The 13257-nt window shown below is 52.4% G+C and overlaps 1 long non-coding RNA gene across 1 annotated transcript in view; it reads left to right on the plus strand.

Annotated features, from left to right (window-relative positions):
• The first annotated feature begins 2827 nt into the window (after positions 1 to 2827).
• Positions 2828 to 13257, plus strand: part of LOC102117857 (uncharacterized) — a 34593-nt gene continuing 24163 nt past the window's right edge. Inside the window, exon 1 of the long non-coding RNA XR_006695439.3 lies at positions 2828 to 2960. This is a non-coding gene — a long non-coding RNA (uncharacterized lncRNA). The remainder of the gene's footprint in view (positions 2961 to 13257) is intronic.

The following is a 13257-nucleotide window of genomic DNA, read 5'->3' on the forward strand; positions in this document are numbered from 1 at the left end:
GAGCCGTGGGCCACCTGAATGACCTTCCTGGCTGCCCTTCTCCTTTCCCACACGGCTCGCCGCTCTTCCACTTACCTGCTGGGTGAGCCCCAGCCAGATGGGGCCAGCCAGGCTGAGATCACCACTCTCCTGACGACAGCCACGCTGTTTCTACCAATGGCTCATTCCCTGACTTGGCAGGAATTCCCCTTCTCGAGTTGCCCATGGATGCCCAGCCTGCACCATGAGCGGAGCACTCTGAGCCTTTCTCCTTCCAGCCCTGCTTCCCCCAGTCTCCAACCCTGACTGGGTGGTCTCAAAACTTCAGTCCTGCAAAGAGCAGAGGGGCCTCTGTGTTGCCCACAGCCCATGTCGTTCCACCTCCCTACTTGCACACTCAACTTGTCCTTCCACTTTAACAGCCTTCAGTGACCCTCTTTGTCTCCTTCTTCTTTTTTTCCAGAGGCAAGGTCTTGCTGTATTGCCCAGGCTGGAGTGCAGTGGTACGATCATAGCTCGCTGCAGCCTCCAACTCCTGGGCTCAAACGATCCTCCCTCTCTTTGGCCTCTGGGGTAACTGGGACTACAGATGCACGCCACTATGCCTGGCTAATTTTTGTATTTTTTGTAGAGACAGGGTTTTTCCATGTTTTCCAGGCTGGTCTTGAACTCCTGGGCTCAAGTGATTCTCTCACCTCGGCCTCCCAAAGTGTTGGGATTACAAGTATGAGCCGCCATGCCTGGCCTTTATCTATTTTTTCAAGCAGTGCCTGATAGGCCATGTTTTCCTGCACATCACCCCAGGTTCTTTGGAGACGAGGTGGCTGATTTCTCCCTCCCTCTGCTCACTTAACTCCTTGTCCTCAACAAATTCTATTCAAACTTGTGGCCAGAGCAAAATACCACAACGCCACAGTTTCTGTGGCCAGAGCCCGAACATACCACCATAGACACATACTAGAAAAGTTGCCTATTGGCCAGGCACAGTGGCTCACGCCTGTAATCCCAGCACTTTGGGAAGCCGAGGCGGGTGGATCACCTGAGGTCAGGAGTTCAAGACCAGACTGACCAACATGGTGAAACCTCACCTCTACTAAAAATACAAAAATTAGCTGGGCATGGTGGTGGGTGCCTGTAATCCCAGCTACTCTGGAGGCTGAGGCAGGAGAATCACTTGAACCCGGGAGGCAGAAGTTGTAGTGAGCCGAGATCATGCCACTGCACTCCAGCCTGGGTGACAGAGAGAAACTGTGAAAGAGAGAAAGAGAGAAAGAAGAAAGAAAGAAAGAGAAGGAAAGGAAAGGGAGGAAAGGAAGGAAAAGGAAAGTTGCCTATCGATCAGAATTTTGGAACGAGGAGTGTATTCAAAAGCTGGGAGACAGGTTATGGTGTAAAAGGAAGCCTCCCACCTATAAATCTGAGAAGCCCCCTATAATCCTTCCTATAAAGCCAGTACTCATTCTTCTGTTGCATTCAATAACCCCAGGTTTGCCTCTGTTGGGTTTACGTGACAAGGCCATGGGTATCCAAGTGGCATGCAGAGATCTCCAAGTCAAGGTTGTGTCTGGTCAGCATAAGCAGTGTTTGTTCTAAAAAGCTTGTTGAATAGCTGCAAAACAGAATTCCTTTCTTCAAGCAGTGCCTGATAGCCCATGTTTTCCTGCAAATCACCCCAGGTCCTTTGTTTTTTTTTTTTTTAGACAGAGTTTTGCTCTTGTTGCCCAGGCTGGAATGCAATGGTGCAATCTCAGCTTACTGCAACTTCTGCCTCCCAGGCTCAAGTGATTCTCCTGCCTCAGCCCTCCTACCTCAGCCTCCCGAGTAGCTGGGATTACAGACGCCTGCCACCATGTCTGGCTAATTTTTTGTATTATTATCATTTTGAGATGGAATCTTGCTGTGTCATCCAGGCTGGAGTGCAGTGGCAGGATCTTGGCTCACTGCAACCTCCGCCTCCCAGGTTCAAGCTATTCTTCTGCCTCAGCCTCTCGAGTAGCTGGGACTACAGGTGTGTGCCACCATGCTCGGCTAATTTTTGTATTTTTAGTAGAGACAGGGTTTTACTGTATTGGCCAGGCTGGTATTGAACTCCTGACCTCGTGACCCACCCGCCTCGGCCTCCCAAAGTACTGGGATTACAGGCATGAGCCACCGCGCCTGGCCACCCCAGGTTCTTTGGAGACAAGGTGGCTGATTTCTCCCTCCCTCCCCTCACTTAACTCCTTGGCATGTGGATCTGTGTGCAACATGGGCTGGTTATACCATAACTTTTCTTCACCGATGACGGTCTGTTGCCTTGGCCTATATTGGGGGTGGAGGTGGACTCAGGTTAAAGCACAGGCATGCAGATGAGAGGATGGAGTTGGTAGCCACTTCCCAGATCACAACTTTCATCTGCACCACCCTCAGAGGCTGGGAGGCATTCCTGACTGGGGCTCTTGGAAAGCCACTCGGTCCCTGCAGCTCACCCTGCTGAGTTTACAGTTATTAAAACAGTTATACATTGTCCAGGCACGGTGGCTCATGCCTGTAATCCCAGCACTTTGGGAGGCCAAGGTGGGCGGATCACGAGGTCAGGAGATCGAGACCATCCTGGCTAACACGGTGAAACCCCATCTCTACTAAAAAATACAAAAAATTAGCCAGGCATGGTGGCGGGCGCCTGTAGTCCCAGCTACTCGGGAGGCTGAGGCAGGAGAATGGCGTGAACCCGGGAGGCGGAGCTTGCAGTGAACTGAGATCATGCCACTGCACTCCAGCCTGGGCGACACAGCGAGACTCCGTCTCAAAAAAAAAAAAAAAAAAGAAAAAGAAAAAAGAAAAAACAAACAGTTATATATTTCTCCTCCCAGCACCATGAAAGCCCCTACAAAACTTCAGAAGATCACTGGCTTTCACCTGTCGTCAAGCTGGACAGCAGCTCAGGAGGGCTGGCTGCCTGGAGGAGATGATGCCGACACAGGAGGCGCTGCTGGCCGTGAGTAGGTGCTCGCCACGTCAACCCTGAGCGTGGTGGCTGCTGGGAGGCATTACCCCCCAACCCCCGACAGCTGGGGAGTGGGCCTGTTGTTTGGGAAACAGATTCCGTGTTCTTCAGGAGGGCCCTCTGGGATGGTGGGAAATTTGGAGGGTGGGGGAGATGGAAAGACTCAAACGTGTGGTTCATTTGAAAAGAAAAAAAAAAAAAGTGAGGATGAAGTGGCTTTGGGCAGAGTCAGCAAATGAGATGAGGGCAAGCGCCCTGAAGTCTCTAACTCTACTGATCCCCAACCTCTACCTTGGAGCCAAAGCTCAGCTTGCAAAAGTCCCTGGGACCAGGGCAAAGAGCCCACCTGCCCTGGGCTCCTATCAGAGGCAGTACAACATCCAGGGGTTTGGGGCCACTGTCCAGTGGTGCCAGAGTTAACCCCTCAGCCATGAATATCTGCTGGCCCAACGCCTGTCCTGTGTCGTCTCTTTGACCTCTGATGTGTCCTCAGAGTGAAGCTGGGGAGGCCCTGGCCTTGGCTGATCTCCCCACAGCTCCGTGCAGGCGAACCAAGATTGTCAACACAGGGAGGTTTTGCCAGAGCGAGCACAAAGTGAATTTCTGCAGGCCCTTGAGTGTGCTGGGGGATGGGGACACAAGTAGCCATCAAGCTGGCATCTCTTCCTCAGATGGAGAAGAGACCCAGGGGAAGGGAGGGGCCTCCAGTCACACTGCACAGGGCTCTATGTATTATATAAAGTGAATGCCACTGCCCAGAAGTGTGCAAGGAGGTGGCAGTAAGGCCAGATTCAGGAGAGTTGGGGAGGGCACTTGGAGAGGAGAGATCAGGAGAGGCTCAGACTGGGACACCACAGTGGGACCATGGGGCCTGGCCCCAGGTATCCAGGACTAGGGATGAGGTAGGATGGGGGAGTAGACGTCTATGAGGGGAACTCATTAGACCCCAATTTCATCCACTCTGCATTCTCCCAAGGGGCAGGCCCGGGCTGAGGTTTGTACCAGGAGGTAGACAATTCTGCTCTTTGGGATTGCCACAATCCACTGGGAAGTGAGGACAGGCCTGAAACATTTGCTAGACAGAGGCATAGCAGAGGCCCAGTGGAAATGCAGCCACTCTCCGGTTTCCTCACCCTGCCCCCACATCAGGGTTGAGGGTGGTTGTTGTTGAATGCAGAAAAATATAACAATGTGTATAAAGGTGCAGTATGAGTCACTTCACGGAATGTCTAGGCCCCTTTGCTGGCAGCAAACAAGCTTTCCAGCCCTCTTTTGAGGAAGCCATCCAACTCGGCGGCTGCTGCTGGTTTGTGTGTGTGAGGGTGTGTGAGTGTGCATGCGGGTCTGTGTGCAACATGGCTCTCTGGGCCTTGCCTGGCTATGTGCATGTCTGTGTGGGTCTCACAGAAGTGAGTGAGGGTGTAACTGTGTTCGGGGTGTGCGTGTGTGTGCATATGCGTGTATGTGTGGGCTCAAGTCTTGGATGTCAGGTCCCCTTGTGCATGCGTGTGTGTTCGTGGAGGGCGTGTGCATATGTCTGTCTGCGAAGCAGTATGGTATGTGAGCCTGTGTGTCTCAGGGTGTCTACGTGTACATTTTTTCATCGTCACTGCCAAATTATCTTCCCATCTCTCCCCTCACAAAGAGAAGGGCTGACCGAGTGGAGCTAGCAATCCAAAAGGGAGGCGGCCAGGGACGAGAGAGGGACTGGAGGGAAACCAAAGCAATTCCACTCTTCAGAGGAACGTGTCAGCCAAGGATGAAACTGAAACCGAGACAGCAGCTCAAAGGCACCAGACCCTGGGATCGTCCAGGGGCTTCGGTTCCTCCCACTCCCCCACCCCCTCCAGCCAGCTGTGGAGATTAGTCAGCCCAAAATTCCCATCCCTGCAGCCTTAACTTGGGGTTGAGTTTGTGATGCTGAGTTAGAACTTGGACCCGTGGTTAGCACGTGACCCCATTAGCTCCCATTATCACATTAACACAAATTAGTATATCAGATCCTCTCCTGGTCACCTAGGGGGGCTTGGGGAAGAGCTCACGGCTCAGGTCCTGCTCTAGGAGAAGAAGCCGGTGCCGTGGCATCAGGAGAGGGCACAGGCTGAGACTGCAGGTCAGGTTGGGGACAGAAAGAGGGGGCAGGGGGGCGTTAAGCTTTGCTAATCTGATCTTTTTCCTCGGTCGTGCTCTGGGAGGAGACACCTTGGGGAGGGGGCTGGTAGAAAGGAGGGGGCTTCCAGGAATAGCTGGGCACCGCCCTGTAGGAAAAAGGCCCGGGCTCTGAGGTCTGGGCAGGAGACAGACGGTATTTCTCCTGGCACACAGTGAGACCTGGGAACGTTTAGGATCCTTTGGATTCCCCCCGCCCCTTCCCTTTCTTTATGGAAAGTCTTTAGATAACTTTCTCAGATGGTTTTGGACACCCTGAAAGCAGGAGAACTGGATGGACTGAGAGGGGAGGAGAGGCACCCAGAATGCTAGCACAGGGTGCAGCTTTTATTTCTTGGCACAGAAAAGAGGGACACACTCTGCCCATAGATTTTATGTCAAGTTGTATCACAGAAGTGGCCACTTCAGCTTCTGGAAAGGGCGGGGTTGGAGCCCCCAACAACTTTTCCCCACAGGTTCTGGCCACAAGGTTATTTTTGTGCCTTAATATTCTCAATATGTTAACTAAACAGCCACCTCATAACCACCAAGCACCACAAGGATGTCCAAGGCAGCATCATGGCTTCTAGAGTTCAGGGCCTGCAAGAAGTTAGGACAGGAAGTTCTATCTATGAAGACAGAGGTTGCAAGTTTGAGCCCCAGATGAGCCTCTTAGTTTTTTGTTTTTGTTTTTTTTTCTTTTTTCCTTATATAGCTGCAGAAGACCGGGTTGACAAGCACGGAACACCTAACTGTCCCTCTAGATCCGGACTTGAGCAGAGTCTCTATCTCTCATTTTGGCCGAGCAGAGTGTCAGGCTGTGCCCCAGCCTTGGCCACAGTCTGCATCCCTATGCTGGAGATGCGTTCTAAGTCTCATGGGAGCCAGGCTAGAGAGTGGCTGTTCAGGGAAACCCACCCCCAACGCCTCAGACACGACTCAAAGTTTCCATTCTACTGCCCGAGGGTCAAGAGCACCATCCCCAGAGAGCAAAGACCGCCTGAAACCGCAATCCCTTTGCTGAAGTTAGGAGCCGCCCGGGGCTCTGCGGGACCTGGGAGGTGGCTCGAGAGACTTTGCAGAAGCGCGCAGGAACCAGCCTCCGACCTGGGGTGCTCGGCCGCGGGGCTGATCTCCGTACTCTCCCGCCACTGGGGTGGGAGCGCGTCCTTCTCTCGAGTTCGGGGACCGCCCGAGAAGCAGCGGGGGCTGGTGGCCTTTTTCTCTCCACCCCCTTTCTGGGCTCGCGCGCCTTCCAAGCCCCGATCCTGGTGGGGCTGAGCGCCCCCACCCGCCCAGCAGTGCCGGGCGCCTCTGCAGCGCCACCTGCACGCGGAACGCGGCGGCAGCGGCGGGAACTGGCGTCCAAGGAGGAGCAGCAGGAGGAGGAGATATCGGCTCCTCTGCCCCCAGCTTTCCTCGCTGGCACGAGGCCTCCCTTCGCCGCCTCAGCCCCAAGCGGCCTGACCAGCCCAGCCCCGAGCCTTGTCCCGCGCCCTCCCCGGCGCAGGCAGCCAGCGCCCCGAGCTTCCACTCCTGCTGCTGCGTTCTGAGCGGCCTCCTGCCCCGGGCGCCTCTTCTGGGGAAGCAGTGAAGTCACACTGAGCCCGATCCGCTGACTCATGAGAATGAGACTCTTCCCCGCTCCCCGGCACACCCTTTGAAACTTCCCTTCAATCCTTTTTTTCTTTTTCTTTTTTTTCTCTTTTTTGCTGGAGTCTGGGTCTTTCGCCCAGGCTGGAGTGAAGTGGCGCGATTTCGGCTCACAGCAACCTCCGCACCCCACCCCCGGGTTCAAGCGATTCTCCTGCCTCAGCCTCTGGAGTAGCTGGAATTACAGGCGACCACCACCACGCCCATCTAATTTTTGCATTTTTAGTAGGGTTTCACCATGTTGGCCAGGCTGGTCGCGAACTCCTGACCTCAGGTGATCCGCCCGCCTCGGACTCCCAAAGTGCTGGATTCCTTTCTTTCTGTTTCCACCTCCCTTCCTCCTCCCGTCCTGACAGGCGAACTGGGGCGGCTCTGGGCTCCCCGGGAAGGATTCGGTGGGGCAGCTGGGAGGGCAGTGGTGGGTGGGAGTCCCCATGGAGACCTCTGCTCCCCTGTTCCAACCTGGCCACTTGTGCTGTTCTGGGGGTGCACAGAGCCAGGAGGGAATTGCATGTTTGCAAGATGGGGCAAAGCTCTCACAAAGGTATCCCTTTGTAATTAGCCACTGCATTCAGGGAGTGCCTGCCCAAGGGAAGGGGTCTGGGGATCCCCTTCCCTCTTCAGAACCTTGGGACTGCCTGGGGGGTTCACCTGGAAGCTGATGGCTTGTCTTTGGAAACACCTGTTTTAATGAACAAGTGAGAACACAGGCTTGCTTCAGGCGGGATGTGGAACAGCTTCTGCCACTGAAGGGACAAGTGTGGAGTGTTCTGAGCCTTGAGCTGTTCTGGACCCCAGCAGCAAGTCAAGCTGATCATCTGAGAGGTCACTGGCCCTTTCTCCTGGAACTTGATAGTGGACCAGTTCAGGATAGGGTGGGGGTGACTTGGAGGCCCAGAAGTCTGGGTTTTCATACCACCCCCTTGTGCTACTAGTTTGAGGGCAGTGGAAGGGATGAGAGGATTGGATTGTCTCATCACCTCTCCACTGGGGTGGGAAACCAGAGTCACACCCTGGTTGCTTAGAATATTAGTTTCCACAAGCTGCCTAAGGGCCTCAGGCCCAGGCAGGGAAGGCTTCAAGCTGGAGGAGCCCTGCAGGCCTCTGAAACACCTAAAGCTCCCCTTTCCTTCTAGAGAGGCATAGTCCTTAAGCACCCTTTCCCACCCAGCAAATCTGGTACTGGATTGGCATTGTTTCCCTGTGTGCAATTTCCTTTTGTCTGTACGGTAAGCCAAAGCTGGGTGTTGAAGTTTGCAAGCTTCCTGGCTTGCTTGTCACTGCACTTCAGGGTACGGCTCTGCCAAGGCCATGGTCAATATGGAAATGGCCATGGACTAGGAGCAAGGCGGGTGGGAGGTAGAAGGGCTGGTCTCAGGGCTTGGGCTTATATGGCATGAGGGAGCTTTTCTGAGCTCCCACCTTAGTATTAGGTTGAAAGCCTGGGTTATGATGGCTGTCCACAGAGCAGTTCTGTAGGGCATGTTTGTTGGGAATTGGGAGCCCATAGGAATGCGTGTGCTAGGATCATGGCTGACAATAGTCCCACTGTCAAGCCTTCCTTGGGGGAAATTCTGGGTTTGAAGCCAAACTTTAGCTTAGGGGCTGAAGGATAACCCGTTTCATGGAGCCCAGTTGTGAGGCTGTCAAACTCTCCATGGAGAGGAAATAAGATAATGTACAATGTACAATTTCTAGGGGGTCCCAGGTCCAAATGTAACTGGGTAGGTCAAAGAAAAATAAACTATAAACAAAAGCCATAAACTAAAAACAAAACAGAAACCAGCAAAACTTGTACATCTAGTAGAGCCAAAGGGACAGCAGAGGCACTGGGAGATGGCAGTCTCTCTAGACCTTAGAGGTAAACAGCAACTGAGAGATGGAGAGATGAAGAAAGTCCCATGCAAACACCGAAAGACTGTTGCATACACAGGAGGTCAGGGCTGAAGGTGAGAGATGATCTAGTCTGTTCTCTCATTTTACAGATGAGGAAGCAGAGAGCTCAGAAACTAGTTGCCCAAGGCCATCCAGGCAGTGAGCGGCAGCACTGCAGCTGAAATCCGGAAGAGTATTCTTTTCACTGTGCTCCTCTGCTTTGGGAGAAAACACACGAGCAGGGAGCAGCCCCTGGAACCCGAAGAGGAAACACAGGGAAAAGGGAAACAAGGGGTGGCCAGGCACGGTGGCTCACACCTGTAATCCCAGCACTTTGGGAGGCCGAGGTGGGTGGATCACCTGAGGTCAGGAGTTCGAGACCAGCCTGACCAACATGGCGAAATCCCATCTCTATTAAAAATACAAAAAAAATTAGCATGGTGGCGGGCACCTGTAATCCCAGCTATTTGGGAGGCTGAGGCAGGAGAATCGCTTGAACCCGGGAGGAGAAGGTTGCAGTGAGCCGAGATCACACAACTACACTCCAGCCTGGGTGACAAAGCAAGACTCTATCTCAAAAAAAAAAAAAAAAAAAAAAAAAAAAAAAGGGGGGGCCGGGCGCGGTGGCTCAAGTCTGTAATCCCAGCACTTTGGGAGGCTGAGACAGGTGGATCACGAGGTCAGGAGATCGAGACCATCCTGGCTAACACGGTGAAACCCCGTCTCTACTAAAAAATACAAAAAACTAGCCGGGCGAGGTGGCGGGCGCCTGTAGTCCCAGCTACTCGGGAGACTGAGGCAGGAGAATGGCGTAAACCCGGGAGGCGGAGCTTGCAGTAAGCTGAGATCCGGCCACTGCACTCCAGCCTGGGCGACAGAGCAAGACTCCGTCTCAAAAAAAAAAAAAAAAAAAAAGGAAAACAAGAGGGGAAGACTGCAGAGATTCCGAGAGGACGTGGGAGAATGAAAGATCTGAGGAAGAGTGAAGAGGGAGACGTGTAATCTCTGGGTGAAAGGAATGTCAGCTCCATCCTCTATGAAGCAGGGCACTCTCCATATTCTTTCCAAAGTGATGACAGAGAAGACACAACCATAAAACGGGGGAACTATGATTTGGTCGGTGAAGAAAAAGCCTAGAATAGGCCAGGCACAGTGGCTCATGCCAGTAATCCCAGCACTATGGGAGGCTGAGGTGGGAGGATCGCTTGAACCCAGGAGTTGGGAACAGCCTGGGCAACAAAGTGAGACCTCATCTCTATTTTTAAAAATGCCTAGAATAGATAGAACAGTAAAGCAACTGGTGAAGCAATGAAGTTCCAATCGGAACTCACATATCATACTCCCAGCAGTTAGGTGACACTGATAATCCCTGTTGACTTGTCTGTGGCCACCACTCAGTTATAAAGCCATTGAAGGAAGACAGGGACAATATATTACTCATCTTCCTATCTCCAGAGCCTAGTACAGTACTATGGCATGCATTAATTGCTCAGAAAATGTTAAAGAAATGAATACATTTATTTGTATATTATTTATAAATTCAATACCTGTGCTAGGTGCTCCCTGAGAAGCATCTTTGTGTTGTACTGCAAATGCCAAGACATCCTAGGTGAGAACCTGCCTGGGAAGCCAGGTACCTCTGTCCCCCAACACAAGACACAACTCCTGGGCTTTCCCCAACCGAAACACAGACCTTGGAGGCTCCACCAGGACTAGGTAAGGTCTTCAGAAAGGCACAGGACTAGGCGAATTTCACTGGGGTCTCTGCCTGATAGTGGTCCTCCAGAGGATATTTTGGCTATTTGTGTCCAAATTGTCAACTCCCTCTGGTCAAAGACCAGGAACACGGTGGTCATACAAGTTGGGTTTATTGCTCATTGCGGCAAGAAAGAAGGCACCCCATGGGGGAATCATGACATGCCTCAGGAAGAGGGCGCTAGAAAAGACTTAGAGGATTCAGGTCGGGTCAGGGGATTTGGAGGAAGGTTTAAGGAAGTCAGGCTTTGTTCTGGACTGGATGCTGGTGATTCTGTGATTGGACTGAGTATCTTATCAACTCAATCTTATCTAAGAGGAGGGCAGACAAGAGCGAGGCTGAAGCTGCAATTGGTAAGGAAGCAGCAGCTACTCAGAAAAACCAGGATGGGGGTGGGGGGTGTTTGGTCATTTTCAAGGTTCAGGCAATGTTCACGTTTTCATCTGTTCACATGATTATGGAGCGGTCTTGTTTTTGTCTCAATCCACCACGGTCACAGAGTAGCCTTGTATAATGCTGATGTCCTATGAATGTATGTTCAGCAGAACACCCAGATCTAGCCGTGAGTGCCAGGCCAGTTGGTAGCAACATCAAGTCCTGGCCGACAGTACTGGGCGAGCTTCCAGAGACGCCAGGGGCTGCTTTTCTTTCTGCAAATGTTCATTTTGAGAGGATCTCTGGTTCCCATCGAGGGCTTGGCAGTCCAGTATCTAAATATTTAGACCCTCCCTGTCCTCTTTGACCTAGTCACACCCATATGTAGAACCAGCCAGGCAGGGGAACGTCATCACTGGCTTGGGCTGAGTGTATCTGTGTGTGGTTTTGTGTGCGCGTGTCTGTGCCCGCCAGGAATTCCCTGATAAGATGGGAAAGAGACCAGAGGCAGTCTTACTTCACCTCTGGGCCCAGCAGAACTTCCCCTCTGCCCAGAAAGCAAGGCACTGGGAGCGAGTCCCAACAATCTCTAGGGCAGCAAGGGTGCCTGGCTTTAGGTGGAGTCAGGGAAGGACGTACAGAAGGGGATGTGGCAGCGGCCAAACTGGAGAGGAGCGGGAAAGGGAAGGGGCAGTGGGGGAAGGGAGGGGAGAGTTCCTTTGTATAAATGGGTCTCTTGAGAAGCTGCTGATTTTCCTTCAAGGAAGCAGCCTGCAGTAGGTCACTGTGGAGTCCCACCCCCAGCCCTTTCTGTTTAAAGCCTCTTGTCTCCAAAACAGGCCCTGTTGATTACAACAACAACAACAAAAATCACAAATGTTGACCTCATCCTTCACTAAGAGGCTTAATCTAACCCCTTTCCAATCAAACTTCCTTCCTTCCCTCAGTTCCACCTCTCCACCTTTAAAAACATTAGGACACTCCCTGCTGTGGCTTACAGGTAGCCAGGCAGAGGTTAGGACCATCACTAAGTGGTGCCAAGGACCATCTGATACCGTTTGTGAAATGGCCAAGGAAAGCGAGGTTGAAGTCAAATGGGTGGGCTCCAGATGCCTGCTCTTTGGGCAAAGCCTGCCTCTTCTTCCCAGGGTGGGACTAGCCCTGCACTGCACTGTGGTGTGGTCTAAGCTGATCACAGACCAGGTATTGAGGGCCAAACCCTGACTGGCACTGCTTGTCTGTGGAGTCAGAAATCAGACCCTAGAGGCTGGTGGCTCATGCCTGTAATCTCAGCACTTTGGGAGGCCGAGGCGGACAGATCACCTGAGGTCAGGAGTTTGAGACCAGCCTTGCCGTGGCGAAACCCCACCTCTATTAAAAATACAAAAATTAGCCGGGCGTGGTGGTGTGTGCCTGTAATCCCAGCTACCGGGGAGGCTGAGGCAGGAGAATCGCTTGAACCTGGGAGGTGGAGGTTGCAGTGAGCCGAGATCACCCACTGCACTCCAGCCTGGGCAACAGAGCGAGACTCCATCTCAAGAAAAAAGAAAAGAAAAGAAAGAAGTTGCAGCCCAGGATCCTCAGGGGCTTGGGCAGATTAAATGCATCCTGGGGTAAGTGGCAAGTTGTGACAGTGAGTGAAGTGGTTATGATCTGAACATCCTCCCATAAACAACCTGAATTACAGATATCAGAGGCTACAAGACAGAGGTGCATTTTTAGTCAGCTCTGTTATCTAGCATCATCCAGCCAACTGACCAAGGACTTGCTCAGCACCTCACCAGGGTGCAGCATATGGTCCCCATCCTGAGAAGAAAACATGGGCTCTGCTCTGAGACAGCTGCCAATTCCTTTAGAATGACTTAAAGAACAATTACACTCAAAGGTGCTAAGTGCAACTGGAGTTCAGAGAGAAATCATGCATGGGCACTAGTCCAACTGGTACCATGCCACCAAGGGAGGACTTGATGTAGGCCTTGAAAGATGAGCAGGATTTGGATAGGTAAAGGGAGGAGGGATGGCGTTCCAGATGTGAAGAGCATGAACACAAGTTTAAAGGTGGCAATAAACCAGGTGTGTGTGTGTGCATGTCTGCATTAAAAGTCACGGGGAAGGTGAGACAGGCAGAGTGGGCTTAGTACTACAGGAGACTTTGAACCTGATGTGGTTGGTGACAGGGAGTCACTGTATATATATATATATATATATATATATATATATTTTTTTTTTTTTTTTTTTTTGAGACGGAGTCTCACTCTGTCACCCAGGCTGGAGTGCAGTGGCGCGATCTCGGCTCACTGCAAGCTCCGCCTCCCGGGTTCACGCCATTCTCCCGCCTCAGCCTCCGAGTAGCTGGGACTACAGGCGCCCGCCACCGCACCCGGCTAGTTTTTTGTATTTTTAGTAGAGACAGGGTTTCACCATGTTAGCCAGGATGGTCTCGATCTCCTGACCTCGTGATCCACCCGCCTCGGCCTCCCAAAGT

Source organism: Macaca fascicularis, chromosome X, assembly GCF_037993035.2.
Source record: "Macaca fascicularis isolate 582-1 chromosome X, T2T-MFA8v1.1".
NCBI lineage: Eukaryota > Metazoa > Chordata > Mammalia > Primates > Cercopithecidae > Macaca > Macaca fascicularis.